Here is an 18,905-nt window from a genome sequence, read left to right on the forward strand (position 1 = left end):
CATTTGGTAAAATTCTGTGTGAGAAAGTAGAATGGAAGTATGAATTTCAAGGAGGAAAAGGAGCAATGTAAAAAGTTCCTACTATTAAAGTGCTTGTTCTGGTATTTTTAAGTGATGATGGAGTATATCAAATCACAATGTGTTTAAATTCCCTTCTTTACATTTTAAACAGTAATAACTTTATTTTAAAAGTCAATATTTACATTATACTAGGAATCACATCCTTTGTAGCTTTTTAATTTATAATGAAAACCTAAAAAATGTGCAAGGGAAAACATAGTTATAAAAATCTTTCAGAGGTAAAAGTTGAGGACAAAGAATGTTGCAGAGCTGTTCTTAAGCATCATTAGATGACCCAGCTTGGCCCCCCCTTTGGTCCCTGCAGGATCAATGGTGAAAATCATATTCTGCCTCTTTTGGGCCTGAATAAGTTCGATACTTTAAATCAAACACCCACATTAACAGTGACTTCCTGTGCAAGTCTTTAAAGAGCTGTTTCGGTTAAAGCCCATCTAAAATCTTGCAAATATTAAAAAAAAAAAAAATGATAACCGAACATTTCCTCCTGTACTATTTCCTTGATTGGGGGTGGGGACTTAGGGGGAGGCTATTTCAGATCTGTTCACATCATGACACAATGGGCTATCAGTCACACAATTCTTGATTATTCCTATTTAACAGGGAATCAGGGGGAAAACATGCACTAAAACACTTTGGCAATATTTTCCACCACCAAGCCTTTTACTAGGGCTATTTATATAACAAAATATTAATCACATCCTATCCTTTCTGGCTTCATTTTAATGATTTCAGAAAGAGGAAAGAGAGTAGAAAGGAACCAGGAAGGATGGTGGGGAAGGAGAAAACACAGCAGCAGAAACTGGAGCTGGATCGTTCATTCATTCAATTAGTAGCTGCTGATAGCCTACTATCAGGCTCGCCAGAGCCCTGCACACTAAAAAGCGGGAGGCACAAACACTTTGCCCTAGAAGTGAAGAGCAAATAAATGGCTTAGCTTCCACCTTCCCAAGCCCCACACTAATCAAGGAGCTAAAAATGGCTTAAAACCAGAAGTGAGAGTCTCAACCATCACAGAACTTGCCGAGTCCATGTACGAAGGAAAATGAAAGTACTCATTAAATACGTCTGTATTTAGACATGTCTGAAGATTAGGCAGTTCTGTGAAAAACATTCTCTTCAGATGGCAATTTCAGACACTTCCCATGAAATTCAAAAAACAAAGAACACTGCGGAGGTATTCAGGGGGTGAGGGCATGGGAAAACCTTAGTATTTCAGCGCTTTTCCCAGTCACAAGTGTTTTCAAACAAGAATGAATTTCCATGGCCTTCAGTGTATCACAGTTCTTCACCCCAAGTTGAACATTAGGCAATATTCTTTCGGCCCTGTACACAATGGGTTCACTCTTCTAGACCAGCTTAGAAGAGGGGGATAACAATTCTGATCTGGAGAGTACAGATGACATGACTCTAGAACCACATAATAATTATCAGGCGGCAGACTTCAGTACTCTATCCTGGGGTGTTTATACAGTGTTTCAAGCTGTATCCTAAATATAACTGTAGAAGTGACACATGTTTTTACAAGTGCTGTTTAAGAACAGGATAGGCAAACGAAATGCACCTCAGACTGAGCTAGAGGAAAAACAAGAGGTCTACCCCGACTGAGAGTCAGTAAGCCAAGCAATATCCAGGGGCCTCTGTTACTCCCTCTGAAAAAGGAGGATTCTAGAGTTCACTTGCCTCCTCCACATGCTTTATAATACTGTTCAGAAAATGGTGGAAGTCTTCAGATACTTTAGGTACAAAGTTTCTATCAATGTTTTCTAAAGTTATGCACTACAAGAATTCCTTCACAAATCTTCTTGAAGTCCCTACAGTCTTAATTCTTTCTCTCTATAGGCTCAGAAGAGAAAAATGAAGTGAACTTTTAGATGAAAAACCACAATATTGTGATTATCCTCCAAATTAATTTTTTTAAAAAAGATGACGTGTGCTGACTGACTACCCTGCTCCTCATTAACCAATTCAAGGTGCCCATCTTCTCCCAAGATCAAAGAGAACTGGCATAGGAAGAGTTTTAGAATAAATCAAATGACTCTGGAAGTGCAAGAATAGAATGTAAATTCTCTTTACAACTATAATGACATGAACACTGGAAACCACACATACACACACTCACCCAAACTCACAATGCACACAGAGATTATCAGACTTAGCTTCAGAGAGAACTTTCCAGAGGAGTCAGACATATTAGATAAGTAGATACTATTGACATTTATTTCTTTTATAATCTCCATTTGTAATAGTTAACTATATCCTTTAAATTACTTAATTGTTGAAACTGGCTCTCTATAAAACTAAAACCATTTTCATGCCCACATTAATCTGGAGTCCCTACTCAAAGATAAAGATAGTATTTTTAGCACACAATGGGAAATAATATTAAGATTTCTGTTTCACTCTTAAAAATCAGTGGTAAAGTTCTCCTCCCCTGTCTTGGCTCTCTTAGAGCATCAAAAGTATATTTTAACTGTTTCTGAGTCCACATGTGGAATTTAAAAATCCAGTTTAAAAGGCAAATGATTTAAAATATAAACACATGACTTCCTTTTCTACAGTGATTCCTAGAGGGAGGGAAAAAAAAGTCTGAGTACAAACAAACTGTTTAAAGAGGATTTTTTTTTTTTTAATTAAAAGCATACGACAAAAGCTAACTAAGCTTCTGCTTTCTCCTGGAAAAAAATAATAAAGTCAAGACTCCCCCATCTTAATCTAATTAAATCGAAATTAAAGTTCAGTTTAGGTAATACCAAGGCTGTAAGAGGGTAGCCCTCAATTTCTGAAGAGTACGTTTCCAAGTGTGTGCTTGCATTAGAGCAAGGGTTGGCAGACTTTCTGCAAAGAGTCAGTAAATATTTTCAATGCTGCAGGTCATATAGGCTCCATCACAAGGACTGCCCTCTCATGGCCCGAAAGCACCCACAGACAGTACATAAACAAATGAGGGAGGCTAGATTCTGTTTTATTTATGGACTCTGAAATGTGAATGTCATATAATTTTCATGTGCGTCAAAATATTACTCTTTGATCTCTTTCAACCACTTAAAAATGTAAAACCTATTCTTCTTACAGGCCATGTAGGCAGTAGGCTGAACCTGGCCTGTGCACAGTAAGTGGTCTGCCAGCCTCTGAGTCAATGTCATAGAAGATTGGATGGGGGGTCAGCTCATCTTAGTCAATGTCCTTAGCACATAAAGAAAACTGAGGCCCAGAGAGGTGTGATGACCACAGGATCTCCCAGCAAATTCACAGCAGAAATAGAGATGAGAATTAGATCTCAGGAAAGGCTAATTGAAAAGGTAAAGCAGTGATGAAGAAATACCCGTCTTGAGTTCAACTCAAATGGACAGGCAGTTGGGTGTTCAACATCAGAGATGTCACAGCAAACTAGTCACCAGCAATAGGAGCCTTCAGTACCTGCCCGCCCACTGTGTTAAGCAATTTATCAGTTGCCTGCCCACTACAAGAAGGCAGCGGCACCCCACGCCAGTACTCTGGACTAAGCGACTTCACTTTCACTTTTCACTTTCATGCACTGGAGAAGGAAATGGCAACCCACTCCAGTGTTCTTGCCTGGAGAATCCCAGGGACGGGGGCGTCTGGTGGGCTGCCGTCTCTGGGGTCGCACAGAGTCAGACACGACTGAAGTGACTTAGCAGCAGCAGCAGCACACTGATTCTGAGGGTTCTGTATCAGCAGTGAAGACCCAAAGATGAGCCAGATACCCATCAGCCTGACTCTGGTCTTCTGGGTACATAGTCCTGCTCATCTCTTCTGCAGCCAAAATAACAACCTCCACTTTGGTTATTCAGATCCTAGAACTCCAAGAAAAAAGGTCAATGTGGCCAAAGAGCAGAGATCAATGTTAAAAATTATTTTAAAGAACAGAGTAGAGAAGGGACGGCCAACTTTAGCCTACCTTCAGCCTACCTTCAACGCCCAACATGGTCAACCTCCCTCTCACCCCTACTTCCTTCCCTCTTTTTTAAAATATGTTTGTCTCTTCCTATTAATATTTTTCTTTCTTTAATCTTCTCTTTTTTCTTTTTTTGGTGGGGTGTCACTGGTGGCTCAAACAGTAAAGAATCCACCTGCAATGCAGGAGACCTGGGTTCAAACCCCTGGAGAAGGGAATGTACCAATTCTTATTTTCATTTTCCCTTCACTCTTTTTATTTTGCCCTTTCTTTTTATTTTACTTTCACTGGGTATAAACTCAACTGAAATACACTTTAAAATTAAAATACACACATGTATCCAATGATGTTTAACTTACCTCCTCTCTAAATAGCATTCTGTAGTTTTAAGAGAAAGACTCCAAATTAAAGTGACTTTTTACAAAGGATCTATCATCTCTTTTAATCACATCTTTTTTTTTTTTTCCAGAGAAATTTAGGGTTTTCTATCCTATTCACTCAAGGCTGGAAGTTTTACACCAGTGTTACCAGTGTTTTAAGAAATTCCATCGTGATGATATTTTACGAAGACTGCTCTATCAACTGTTTTGTTCTTACACACTTCCTCAGAAAAGACACCGTTCTATACTTCTGTGAATAGGAAGTGGCATTCTTATAAGTAACTTTCAGTTCTTTTTGACAACTTAAAGCAAGAATGACTGCAAACACCTCAGAATTTTTTCAATGCACAGTTATTCTCCTATCTAAACATAAGATTCCTCAAATTAAGTGAATCGATGTGTTTAAAATGAGAGAAAAAAGGACAAAAATGCTACAATTCAAACCTCTGGATGGAGATTTCACAATAATAAAACACTTCCTACTAACATCGTTTAAGCTAGAGAGAAAGCTGACCAGATAAATGGGTATAAACTTAAAACAAAACATAATCAAAATCTTATTTTAATTGAAATTAAAGAACTGAAATTGACGCTAGACAGCTAGTCTCTTCAAACTGACAGAGGAGGAACCAACTAGAGATCAGACTACTGAGTGCCTACCGTGAGCCACTTGTTGGACAGAGTGGCTTGATTATCACAACTTGATTATCACTTGATTATCACAACTTTCCCATCAAGTATTTATTATACCTATTTTATCGTCAAGGAAAGTGGTGTCATAGCAAGACTGATACAGCTAGTTAGGAGCAGAGATGTTCTTATAGCCCAGATTTCAGGTATCAATTTAAGGATCCTTTTAACTATGCCACTCCCATGTAATATTTTTGGAAATTGCTCATTGTGATGTCACAATATTTTAAAACATTCTAAATACAGAAAGAGAGTACCCTAGAACCTTGACATAAGACTTTGGTAAAGAACAGAGCTCCTCAAAACAAGATTATTCCTTCTTGACTGCTAAGAAAAGGAGCATTAGCAGTTAAACGTTACATGCACCTCATGGGCCCTAAGACATAATTGTACTGAGGCTCCTAGTCACCTAAAAACACATTCACTTGGCTTCTAAATGACTTCATGACTGGATCATTTATTCAAGTTGTAGCTGGCCATTTCTCAACTTAATAGTCTATTCTGATATCTGGACTCCATTAAGAAGGATAGGGAAAGATTTTCACACTTGCAGAAATAAATGAAGATATTTCAGCACGCCTAAAGAAACACTGAAATCCTTGGAGCAAGGAGCAACACCCATTTCCTGTTCAGGTATGAAGAGAGGCTGAGGGGAGGGTGGGGACAGCAGGGTCATTAAAATGGAGACCTATAACTGCTTGCTGTCTTAAAAAACTATAACAAAATGATTTCTGGCAACTCTAGTATCTCAAATTGCCCTGGAAAAACCTTACCCTGAAAGAGTTCACAAAAACAAAGCCAGGTCTTCCTGTGACTTTAAGGCAGATACTCAAATATCTGACTGGAGTCATGAGGGCCACTTTGACTAAGTCAACAGGTGGGGTAAACCTCACAACTAACTCAGAAGCATACTGCTTTAGTCAACAAAACTATCAGAACTGTGTGCTTTTCTGAAAATCAGAAGGATTCTAAAAATTCAACTGAAGAAATTCCATCAAGTGAGAGTGAAGGGTTCAGAAGCGGCACAAAAGGAGCCGGAAGAAGTAAAAAGAAAGAAAAACCATTTCCAGAAAGAGTAAGTCATTAAAATATTTTAAGTGTCCTGGTCAAATATTAAGGGTTTGTGGGGGGTTTCTTGTTTTCTACAATAAAGATCCTCTTTTTAAACATAACCACAATACCATATTCATACTTTAAGTCATCAAAGAGCCAGTCAGGATCCAAATGTCCCCAACCATCTCTTAGAAGTATGTAAGTTTGCATCAGAATCCAATTAGTCTTAATTCTCATTTAATCTATATATTTCCCCTCCATTTTCTTTTTTCTTGCGTTGTTTTTTTTTTTTTTTTAAAGAAATGAGGTCTTTTTGTAGAATCCCCATAGTCAGCATTTTTTAACTTAAAAAATGTATTAAGGCTTCCCTGGTGGCTCAGTGGTAAAGAATCCACCTTCAAATGCTGCTGCTGCTGCTAATTCGATTCAGTCGTGTCCGACTCTGTGCGACCCCATAGACGGCAGCCCGCCAGGCTCCCCCATCCCTGGGATTCTCCAGGCAAGAACATTGGAGTGGGTTGCCATTTCCTTCTCCAATGCATGAAAGTGAAAAGTGAAAGTGACTCAGTCATGTCCGACTCTTAGCAACCCCATGGACTGTAGCCCACCAGGCTCCTCCGTCCATGGGATTTTCTAGGCAAGAATATTGGAGTGGGGTGCCATTGCCTTCTCCGACCTTCAAATGCTAGAGACACAGATTCAATATCCAGTTCGGGAAAATCCCACATGCCATGGAGCAACTAAGCCCATACGCCACAGCTACTGAGCCTGTACTCTAGAGCCCGGGAGCCGCAACTACTGAAGCCCGAGTGCCCCAGAGCTCATGCTCCATAACAAAAGAAGCCAACAATGAGAAGCCTGTGCATGGCAACTCCAGAATAACCCCTGCTTGCCCCAACTAGAGAAAAGCCCACGCAGCAACAAAAACCCAGCACAACAAATAATTATTATTTTTTAATGTATTAGGTTAAAAACAGGCTATCTCTAGACCTACTACATTATTCCATCAATGTCCCACACCATGAAGACTATCCAGTCTCTTTCAATGAGGTCCATGCTACTCCAGGATACATGTTTATCCAAAAAAAATGTTGCCATGACAAGTAATATTTGCAACATTCAAGTACTAGAGGGTGTCATCCGGAGAAGGCAATGGCAAGCCACTCCAGTACTCTTGCCTAGAAAATCCCATGGATGGAGGAGCCTGGTAGGCTGCAGTCCATGGGGTCGCTAAGAGTCGGACGTGACTGAGCGACTTCACTTTCACTTTTCACTTTCATGCATTGGAGAAGGAAATGGCAACCCACTCCAGTGTTCTTGCCTGGAGAATCCCAGGGACGGGGGAGCCTGGTGGGCTGCCGTCTATGGGGTTGCACAGAGTCAGACACGACTGAAGCGACTTAGCAGCAGCAGCAGCAGAGGGTGTCATGGAGACAGAAGACCCATAGGTAACACCTTACCTTATGCTATAGTCCTTTTGGAACAAACTGGGGTACAAGTTAGTTTTTAAAAGACTATGCCTAAGCAACAAATGGAAATAATGAGCTCTGTCCAAATGCAAACTCATTTAGGTCTCCAAGAGAGGACACATAGTACCTATCAGAAGAACTCAAGTGAGAAAAATTCATTGTTAATAATATACATACACCTCTCCTACCAAGTTTGCACATTAACTATTTTTTCCTTTAGTTCTTCTGCCTTACTAGAATGAACCCGGTGCTTCAGTAAATACACAGTCCTCAAATACATGGTATGTCACTCATCTGGGATGCCTTCCACCCCCATCTTGCTGCTTAAATAATTTCTTTCTTCAAGGACCAGTTGGACTCACTCTAGCTCCTTGAAACCTTTACCCATCTCTGGACTCCTGGAGTCCCTAATTAGTACCCCCAAAATGTAGTCTAAACCTGCACTATAGCTGTTTTGAGACTAGTACATATGTATTGAAAAAAGATTTGAGGAAGGCCTTCCATGTTTAAGGCATTCAAGGTCATCTCTAACAAGACCATGAGCTCCACAGGGAAAAGGGTCTCTTGTGATGCTACACCTATTTCAGGAGTCCAAAAGCACAGTGTCTAAGAATGTGTACTTGAAGTCAAGCTTGCCCAGATGTGTTGAATCCCAGACTCATAATTACTTAACCTCTCAGATCTCATTTTCATCATCTGTAAAATAGAATGATAACAGCCAGTCTTTCATAGAGATGTTATTAGGATCAAATTACATAAAGCATGAGTATTATCTTGTCTTCAGTTCAGTTCAGGTGCTCAGTTGTGTCTGACTCTTTGTGACCCCATGAACTGCAGCACACCAGGCCTCCCTGTCCATCACCAACTCCCAGAGTTCACCCAAACTCATGTCCATTGAGTTGGTGATGCCATCCAACCATCTCATCCTCTGTCATCCCCTTCTTCTCCCGCCTTCAATCTTTCCCAGCATCAGGGTCTTTTCTGACGAGTCAGCTCTTCGCATCAGGTGGCCAAAGTATTGGAGTTTCAGCTTCAACATCAGTCCTTCCAGTGAACACTCAGGACTGATCTCCCTGCAGTCCAAGGGACTCTCAAGAGTCTTCTCCAACACCACAGTTCAAAGGCAGCAATTCTTCTGTGCTCAGCTTTCTTTATAGTCCAACTCTCACATCCATACATGACTTCTAGAAAAACCATAGCCTTGACTAGACGGACCTTTGTTGACAAAGCAATGTCTCTGCTTTTTAATATGCTGTCTAGGTTGGTCATAACTTTCCTTCCAAGGAGTGTCTTTTGATTTCATGGCTGCAATCACCATCTGCAGTGATTTTGGAGCCAAAAAAAGTCAGCCACTGTTTCCACTGTTTCCCCATTATCTTGTCTCCTCATTACCAATTCTCTCTAGTCTTATCTATTCTTATCCTTTATGGAAAGAAGAGGAGTAGAGGACTCCAACAGAGATACTGCCACAGAGATGGAGTTCAAACACTCCTTGATGGTTTGAATACATGGAAGATACACTTTGCCATGGGTGTGAGTGTCCCTTCCCAAAATATTTAGGATCCCTTTTCCTAGTGTCACCCTGATGCTTTCCCTGTGAAGAAATGGAACTTGCTCAGACCTAAATACAATGTAAACCTATCTCCATCCAAATTTAAAAAGAGGGGAAATAAAAAAATAAACAAAAGACCAAAAATGATATTTTATCTTCTGATGGGGCCAACTGATATATGGATGTGAAAGTTGGACTATAAAGAAAGCTGAGTGTTGAAAAACTGATGCTTTTGAATTGTGGTGTTGGAGAAGACTCTTGAGAGGCCCTTGGACTGCAAGGAGATCCAACCAGTCAATCCTAAAGGAAAACCAGTCCTGAATATTCATTGGAAAGACTGATGCTTAAGCTGAAACTCCAATACTTGGCCACCTGATGCAAAGAACCAACTCATTGGAAAAGACCCTGATGCTAGGAAAGACTGAAAGCAGAAGCGTACGACAGAAGATGAGATGGTTGGATGGCATCACTAATGCAATGGACATGAGTTTGAGTAGGCTCCGGAAGTTTGTGAGGACAGGGAAGCCTGGTATCCTGCAGTCCATGGGGTCACAGAGAGTCAGACACGACTGAGCAACTGAACTGAACTGGGGCCAAAAATTTACTTTTGAATGGAAATCCAAGAAGCTCTGCTTACAGAAGCTTTTCCAAATTTTTGAGTACCTCATGAGTAAAAATCTTTTGAACATGAATGTATAAACATATACACATATATACATATTTATTTCACTCAAATAGTCATTGAGCATTCACTGTGTGCATTACACTGTTCTAAATGCTTGTAAGTAATAGAGCAAAGATTTTTGTTGTTGTTGTTCATTCTGTTCAGCATTTAGGAAGTCGCGCCTAAGGCAGGAGTACACCTGGCCTGACCAATTGTTCCTGAAACCCTGTACCTGTGCCCAAAGCACAGTGAGGTCAAACAATACCAAAACGGAGCTTGGAACAGAGCAAGGTTCACTGCAGGGCCATGCCAAGAAGACGGGTGGCTCATGCATTAAAAACCCCAAACTCCCCAAAAGCTTTTAGTAAAGCTCGTTTCTAGGAAAGGTGAGGGAGGTGCGTGGTTAGTTGTTGCAAACTTCTTGGTATCAGGTCCTTTGCTCTTGAAGTCAAGCCATGGTCAGGTAACAATGTTCCTGTAAATCTTCACCAAACATTATTCTCCGTTCTGACAAGAAAGGACAAAGTCCCAAGGCTCAACTTCCACCCTTCGAGGTTCAGATCCTGGCTAAGAGAAGAGAGATCTCAGTTGGCAGCTCCCTCAGGGCCAGGTCCCCATGTCTTGCCCAGCCATTATCACTGATGAAGCCAGGCGCCCAGGACACAACTGGCCCTCAGGTTCCTCATGCCACCCAAAGCGGGGTACAGGGAATGCAGGTACCCCAGACTGCAACCTATGCAGACTGCTGCTGCTATTAGGTTGCAGAGACAGGGATGGGGGAGAGCTTCACTGCTGCCTCAAGGCCTGGGCCAAGGCTAGTGGGTGGCCTTGGTGAGGGCTCTGGAGCCCTGCAGGACAGAGCACCCAGCATGTTCCCTGGGCCACCCAGCTCACCTGCTAACTGAAGGCCAGTGGGTGTGCTGGAAGGCTCCAAGGAGAAGGCTGGTATCAGCCTCTTACCTCACTCTCCACCTGACAACCACCACTCCCACCAACTGTTGGCTGAATGGCCCACTAACCGTGGCTTGTTGACAGTCAGCTCCTTGGGGGATGGGCCCCATTGTGCCGACCAATTGCTGAGCAGGACCATGAGTGGTAGCTCATGGACAGTTGGCTGTTTGTAGGCAGCGCCCACTGTGGTGCCAACCAACGGCCGAGAAGGACCACTAACAGTTCCAGTGTGAAGTGGGCTGGGCTGGGCTGGGCTGGGCTGGGCAGGTTACTGGCACACAGCAACACCCGAACGTTAAGAGCTCTACTACACACTGAATAGTGAGGAGGCTGGTGTGCTGGAGCCAGGGAGAGACCAGAAGAGACATGGCTGCACAAGTAAGTGGCAGAAGTGAGTGGAGGGGACCCAGTGTGACACCCCAGACAACAGGTTTTACTCTGGCTGAGACTGGAGGGCTTTGAACAGGGAAGCTACGTGATCTTAGATCCATCCCACTGATAGCTATGCTGAATAGAGTCCAGGGGCCAAGGCTGGATGGGGAAGACTGATCAGAATGCTACCGCAATAATCTGAGAGATAGTTTGGCCAAGGTGGCAAAAAGTGGAAAGGAGAGCTGAGAGGCTTTTATAGCACTAGTATACAACATATATTAAAAATAAAAAATAATTAAGGATTTGTAAAAGAAATATTCTAATATTTTCTTTCTCACACTCAATAAGACATCCCACTCAGCCCTGGAGTGGAGGTGCCCCCCTTCTCTTGGAGACCACTGTTTAACAATAATTGCTTGGTGGACTTGTGTCAGGTGACCTGAATTTCTGCCTGGCTTTCTGTTGTAACACTTGTCCTGTGTTCACTTCCCATCTTTCTCTTCATTCTGCCAGTCTTAGACACCAAAACAAGTTTCCTCCACAGACTCAGCGTACCTACCATACAGAGGATGTTGATCGTATGTAGGAATTCCCTCCTTGTAAAAGTCTGTGGCCTTTGGGTCCATTGCACACAGTGTCTGGGTGGGGCCAATGGTTGAGAAACAGACTTGTTAGACCCAGATGTTATGGTGGAGTTCAACAGAACAGGATTAAGAGAATCCAGGCGGTTTGCTAAAGCAGCCCCCTCTGCTGAAGACCACAGCGGCCCCAGCTCACCACAGCTCTCAACAGAAAAACCTGGGGTCTACAAGTTTGCTCCTCTTGCCCACAAGAGGCTCAAGGAGTCTCAAAGGCCACACTGAGAAAAGCCCTAAAGGTTCTGAACATGCCCTAGAAGATGGCATTTTAGAGAAAGGACCCCTGATTCTCAGGCAGAACTGTGGGTGCTGGAAGGAAAATCAGAAGTTCATGGAAGGCAGATACTTTTTGAAACTAGATTCCATGAGTTTAGAAGAGGTTGATACTGAAGTACCTGGGGTGCTCTCTTAGAATGTTAGAACGCTGGAAGAATTTAGAAGACCGTCCACCCACCCACTCCCATGCAACAAAGAAACTAACGCCAGGAGTTGTCCAAAGCTACACAACTATGAGAAAAAGAACCATGAGTAGAATCCAGATCTTTGTATTTCTAGTCAAGAGTTATTTTAAAAATAAATGAAAGCAAAATTAAAGCAATTTAGCATAGAAATCTTTAGAAACAGGTTACAACTGTGATTAAATGTTGCATGAGACAAGGAGGGGTTCCATCCCTGATCCAGGAAGATCCCACATGCTGCGGAGCAACTAAGCCAGTGCTCCACAACTATTGGGCCTGTGCTCTGGAGTCCATGCTCTGCAACAAAAGAAGCCACTACAGTGAGAAGCCCACACACCACAACTAGAGTAGCCCTCGCTTGCCACAACTAGAGAAAAGCCCACACGGCAACAAAGACCCAGAACAGCCAAATAAATAAATAAAATTTTAAAAAAAAAAAGATACCTTAGAAAGTTACACAGGGGTGTGAAGGAGGGGATTAGAGACAAACGAGAACCAAGAAATATAAGCAAACATTGACTTAGTACAGCTTAAAATGGCCCAAAGGTGGACTACATGATTATTTTCTTTGCTTGGCCCAATTAACAGAGTACTAGACAATTATCTATACCACTATACCACCAGCACCACCACCACCCATGGAGGGCTAAGTCACACAGCAAGGGGGTGGAGCCTGGGCACTGGAGAGGCAGCCAGTCCACTCTCTTCATTTTATAAAGAGGAGCCTCAGGCCCACAGGGAGAAGGCAATGGCAACCCACTCCAGTACTCTCGCCTGGAAAATCCCATGGACAGAAGAGCCTGGTAGGCTGCAGTCCACAGGGTCGCTAAGAATCGGACATGACTGAACGACTTCCCTTTCACTTTTCACTTTCAAGCACTGGAGAAGGAAATGGCAGCCCACTCCAGTGTTCTTGCCTGGAGAATCCCAGGGACAGGGGAACCTGGTGGGCTGCCGTCTATGGGGTCACACAGAGTCGGACACGACTGAAGAGACGTAGCAGCAGCAGCAGGCCCACAGAGGTTAATCGGACTGGCCAAGGGTTGGCTAAGGCACAATATATGTCACCTCTCCCTTATCCTATGTCCACAGCAAACAATGATTATCAATCATCACAGTTTCCCCATCTCCGGCTGCAAGAGCCACAGTGCTTCTGACATATTCCTCCTGAAATCTCCCCTCCCCACCCCCCACACCCACCCATTCCTAGCTAACTGGTCAGAACTAATACATGAGAACAAACCCAGTTTCCAACTCTGGCCTTACATAAGGTCATAAAATAGTCTTTATTATACCTGCTTCAGACTGGAAAGAGAGTGACTGGTCTCACTATTACTGTTAAGTCTGAAGTGAGCAAACACAGTCTAAGTGGTGTGCCCATGTGTCCAGGTTCACTGGGGACAGCCACACCTGTTTCCTCAACCTAATATTTAATAGTACCCTGTATCATTCTCAAAGGTGTCCCAGTTTGAATCAAAATAATATGGCCATCCATGTTCTATGTAACTCCTAATCAACCATAAACACATATCTGTTTTTGAAGTACATAGTGTTTCAGGGGGGAAAAAAAAAACTGACCCAGTCACCAGCAGTTTTACAGGGCGTTTTCAAATAATACTAAATGCAAATAATCCTTGAAAGGGCCTTGTTACTACTCCCACCAACCTCTATTATATATTGAGCTTCAATATGGAATTTTCCTTGGGAAAAAACAAAAAGAACCATAGTTTATGCAATTTGGAAACCACAGATTATCAGATCTCTGTAGCCCCTGTTTTTAAATTATTTCATGTTCTACTTTCACCTATAAAAATTCACATTATATTGACGACACAGGAATCTTTTTAAAAAATGCTTCAGGCCTGTTGCTGGCACAAACAAGTGTGCCTTTTTTGAGTTTATATTTACTCTCTGTTTAGAGAAAAAGAGGAAGTAAAAGTTGAAATCTTAAAAACAGTTTCAGTCAATCCAGGGCTAGACCTTGTGTACTGCTGTTGTATTTACACTAAAGCAGCCAGTTTATTGACAGGCATAAATTTCAATTTATTTGGAAAAGCCACTGGTCTAAACATCATAGGTATAACCTTTATGCTCAAGAGAAAGATATCATCAGGTGGAAAATTTTAAATTCTCACCTGGCTACCTAGACAGAAGACTAGAAGGAAATATATCAAGCTGTCAAGAGTAGCTCTGAGTATACAGATATAGAGACTTCAGATGGTTTAAACAGGTTTTCTTTTTGGTTATCTAGCTTTCTGATTTTTCTACAATGATCATAGTTTACTTGCTAATGACCAAGAAAAAAAAAAAATCACCAACTCACCAATCAACACATCATTCTCTAGGGTAGGGAGGTGAAAGGCAAACAGGATAAGCCAGGCACTAGTCTGGCAGGAGCAGAGACCTCAGAACAGCTCCTGACTCTGCCATACCTACTGTGGGAGTCTGGCTCACCTGATGGCTTCCCGGTAAAGAAGAGCGGGCACCTGTAAGGGCTTCAGCTACACTGCCCTTTCAACTATTGTAAGTACAGCCATGTGGTTAGAGCCCCACCTGTGCAATCAGACTGCTGTGCAGGACACTGCACTCCATCACTTACTGGGCATGTGACCTCGAACAAGTCAATTAGCCTCTTTATTCATCTGTAAAGCAGGAATCACACCACCACCTACCTCCTTGTATGGCTGTAAGATTAAGACAGATGATTCACGGCAAGGGCCCAGCATATAATAAGATCACAATAATGTAAGCCATTATTAGGTCTCGGCCATGAAACACCAGTCCTCAAGTGCACTCCCCAAACCACGTGACTGCATCTCAAAACAACCAGAGAAGGGTCCAAAGAATGAAGCTTTTATTTTCCCTTCTCTGCTGAAGGCAGGACTGGACACAGAGTTTGCTATAAGCCCAGCGCTGCTGGGAGGACAAGGGCAGCCCAGTAAAATATGTAACGAGCCCCACACTATGGGCTAGAAACGCTGCTTTCAAAGTTGCAGGATTTCCAGTTTCTTGCCACTGCCACAGCTGCCAGCCATTGCCTTTGGCAAGGAGGTGAGTGACTAAAATGTGAGCCAGGACTTGGCAAGAGGACACCAAACCAGAAGGCCTCCAGGCAGGAAGCTCCAAAAAGGGCCACCTACAGCAAGAGTCCTAGAGAAGGAGATGGCATTCTGCTGTCACTAGCAAATTCAGGAAAGAATGGTGAACATTTCAAAGGCCCGACAGAACTTACCATTCTGCTTCAGAACTTTGAAAAACTTTGGGGAGGGGGCACCAGGCCAGGTTGAAGATACGACATTCTTAAAATCACTGCAATGCCTTCACTATAGGACATAAAGAAGACCCCCCTCATCCCATAAAGTTCAATATTGCAAGGAATTTCACATCTATCTTTAACTAAGATGTATTACATTTAGATGTAAAGAAATTCTTCCCAAACTTAAAATTATCTCACTTTACAAATACATAAACATCCCAATATCCATCAATGAGGAAATAATTACCTTGTTATGTTATTACATAGGTGAGTGTGTTCTGTGCTGTATAGGGTGATCAGCTTGTCCTGATTTGCCTAGAATTTCCTGGTTTTAGTACCCAAAGTCCCATATCCTTGAAAACCCATCAGACTTGGCAAACCAGGAAGATCAGTCCCCCTAAAGCTGTAAGAAAAATGATGTCTATTGTGTGAAGGGGAAAACAGAAGAGACACAGTGACAAATGCAGAAGTGCTCAATGCCAAATCTATTTGCAGCAATAGCTCCTAGTTCCTTTTCATAGTGAAAAAAGAAAAAAAAAAACTAAACCCCACACTTGCCTCTCCCTTCCTCCTTTCAACTCACCCAAAACAGAGCCAGGAAAAGGCATTTTCCTCCTCTTGCATGACAGAGATGTCAGCAAGGGACTGACTACCGAGGAGGTGACCACCATCGCCAGCAATCTCCTGCACCCAGTTTCAGCAGGACAGGAAATGTCAATTCTTTCATGTACACATGAAACTTATCTATTATAAACCAGTTACATCAATTAAACAAATTACAAAACTCAAAAACAAACAAAAACCTAAATAATAAAAAAGCCAAGACAATTAGTGATTCAGGTTATTAACACAAAAATGTGTCTTCATACTAAAAGTCCAAGAACTTTGACAAAAACAAGATCCACCTTGCAAACAGGGCATTAAACAAATGAGAGGGAATTAACATGTGATTGTTTTAACACACAGCTGAGTGGAGAGCGAGGCATTTCTACAAACTCTAAGGTCCAGATCTGAAGCAGGTGGCTCCCTACCATAACGGTGAAGCAAAGTTCCTGCAGTAGGAGTTTAAGCAAAGGGTTTTTAAGCCTCTGAGGAGGTTAAGAACCAGTTTCTAAGAATTTAGAGTTTCACACTAAAAGGTAAGACTATATAAGGCAAGAAAGACCACACACTTCCTGGACCTAAGGCCTCCCAGAAACCATAATTGTTCACCACTCTACCCCACCCAGTCCACCTCCTCTCCCTCAGGCTTTGCCCCATAGGCTGTCAAGTTTTAGGTGTCCATCAATCTCAGAACTCCTTAGTTTACGCATCACGAGATGGAATCAAATAAACGTTACACAACCCTTTCTTGCCCTCCACAGGGAGACTGGTTTGTTGGGGGAAGGGTAGGGATGTATTCAAAAACACTTTAAAAGAGAAACTCTTTGAAAGTTCTACTCCGCCAAGTCCTGGAGAATAACTTTCTAAAATCAAAAAATGCTTTTCACCAGTGTTGATCCTGATTTATCAGAGGATGCCTTCTTGTCAGCCTTTCAACACAGCCGATGACAAGACAGAAGGAGGTATCAACCATCCCTAGAAGAAAGGACAGGAATCTGGAAGGCAGGAGACAGGAGTGCATCTCTGCCCTGCAAGTCAAGAGCTGTGTCCTTGAGGAAGACATGCTTCTCTGGTCTAGACCTCAGTTTCTTCATTAAAAAAATTAAGGATTTGGGTGAAGATCACCTTTGGCATCCCTTCCAGCTCTAAAGTTCTATGTAAAATTCATTTGTGTATGTGAAAATGACAACACCTATTAGAAGCATTTTGTGTACTTTGAAGATGAATATTTAGAAATTAACAGAGAAGTAGAGTAACTTGCAATAACAAAAGATAACATGACCAAGGCAGACTAAAATCGAAAGATTTAAAACAAATGTCTAACAGTTGTCAAAGTATGTGACTAAAAGGTGGGGAGTTGGGGGGAGGGCTAAACTAATATCAACTTACAAGTACTCTTAAAAGCTCTGGAACCAATGGAAACAAATAGATTCATCACTAACAGCTGCTCCTCCTGCTAAATTTAACAATAACGTTCATTTTAATTCAGTGATCCCTCCCCCATATAAAAAGAAAAATTTAAAAGCCTGTAAATACTTACAGAAAGCAAAGCAAAACTTTGACTCTAAAGGCAGGAGAACAAATTAATGTGGTGATTGATTGCACTTAAGTCTCAGGAAGTTCTGGCTGGATACTGAGGACAGGGAGGCACCAGATGCAACCCACTTGAGAAGTATGAGATGTTTAAAACACCAAGGACTGGCATGTTTGACCGCCTGTGTCAAAGTCAAGTCTGCCTCTCTGCCTACGAGGACCTCAAAACAATGTTCATTTCACTATCCATGAATAAATGGCAAAAGAAATAAAAGGAAGCTGTTTCCTTTTTTCGTAGAAGGAGTTACAGAGTTTTGTCATACAACTTGGTTGGGCGCTTGTGAGTGTCAATGCCCTCAGAGTAGCAGCGTCCGCAAAGGTAGGGGTGTCTCGTGCCACAGACCTCCAGCGAGGACCGTCAACCGAGCCAGCAAACATCCCCACCTCTCCAGGCAAAGGGCTCCAGAGCTACCCCGTGCTATGGCTTAGACGGAAAGCGACAAAGCTCATGAACACAGGCAGAGGGTAGCCCACCGTCTGTGAGTGGAACCCCGGGCCGAACTTCACCTCCTCTAGGGACAGCCGTGCCAGAGATCTCCATCGTGCACCACGCACACAGCCTCTGGGCTACCAAAGAGGAAGTCGGGGTGTCATGTCAAAAGGATAAAGACAGCCCGACCACACGAGAGCCGCGGTCTGGGCCGGTCTCCAGCTTGGCTGGGAAAAGGGTCCCAGGCTGCGATCCTTCTCCCTCTCCATCCACCTTCCTCCTCCCGGCGGCGCGCACCAGCCTCTCTCCTGCCCGCCCGGGCTGGCGGAGCCCAAGCTGCGCAGCGCCGGAGGAGCACCTCGAGCCTCCCCTCCCCCTGCCCAGCCCGGGCCCGTGGACAACGCACCCCCGCACCCCAGCTAGAGCCCCGGCGCCCCTTCCCCAGCCCCCGGGGCGCCCCAGCCGCCGAGCCGAGCGCGCAGTTCCGACGGCCCAGGGCGGGGACCGAGCCGGGGAGAAGGGCTGCAGCCGCCGGCTTTCTGAGCAGCCGGCGGCCGCACACACTCCTCCCCTTCGCCGCGAGTAAACAGCTCGGCTTTTCTTTTTCTAATTCTTTGTGTTTGAATTCTCAGAAGCTTCTTTTGTGTTGTGAATTACGTTCTTTTTTAATCTCTCTTTATGTTGCCCAGATGGTTCTTCATCTGGGATTTTCTTCCTTTGGCTGGCTGATTTCAATTAGCCAGCCAAATGATCCTCTAAGGCCCGCCCTGTAGCGACCAGTGGCGTGATTTCAGAATTT

General features: G+C 43.0%; 1 protein-coding gene across 3 annotated transcripts in view; it reads right to left on the minus strand.

The window, feature by feature from the left end:
- ANKRD44 (ankyrin repeat domain 44) overlaps window positions 1–18,905 on the minus strand; it is a 314,767-nt gene that overhangs the window by 295,552 nt on the left and 310 nt on the right. The gene's annotated exons all lie outside the window — the stretch shown is intronic.

This window comes from Bison bison, unplaced genomic scaffold (genome assembly GCF_000754665.1).
Source record: "Bison bison bison isolate TAMUID 2011002044 unplaced genomic scaffold, Bison_UMD1.0 scf7180017864471, whole genome shotgun sequence".
NCBI lineage: Eukaryota > Metazoa > Chordata > Mammalia > Artiodactyla > Bovidae > Bison > Bison bison.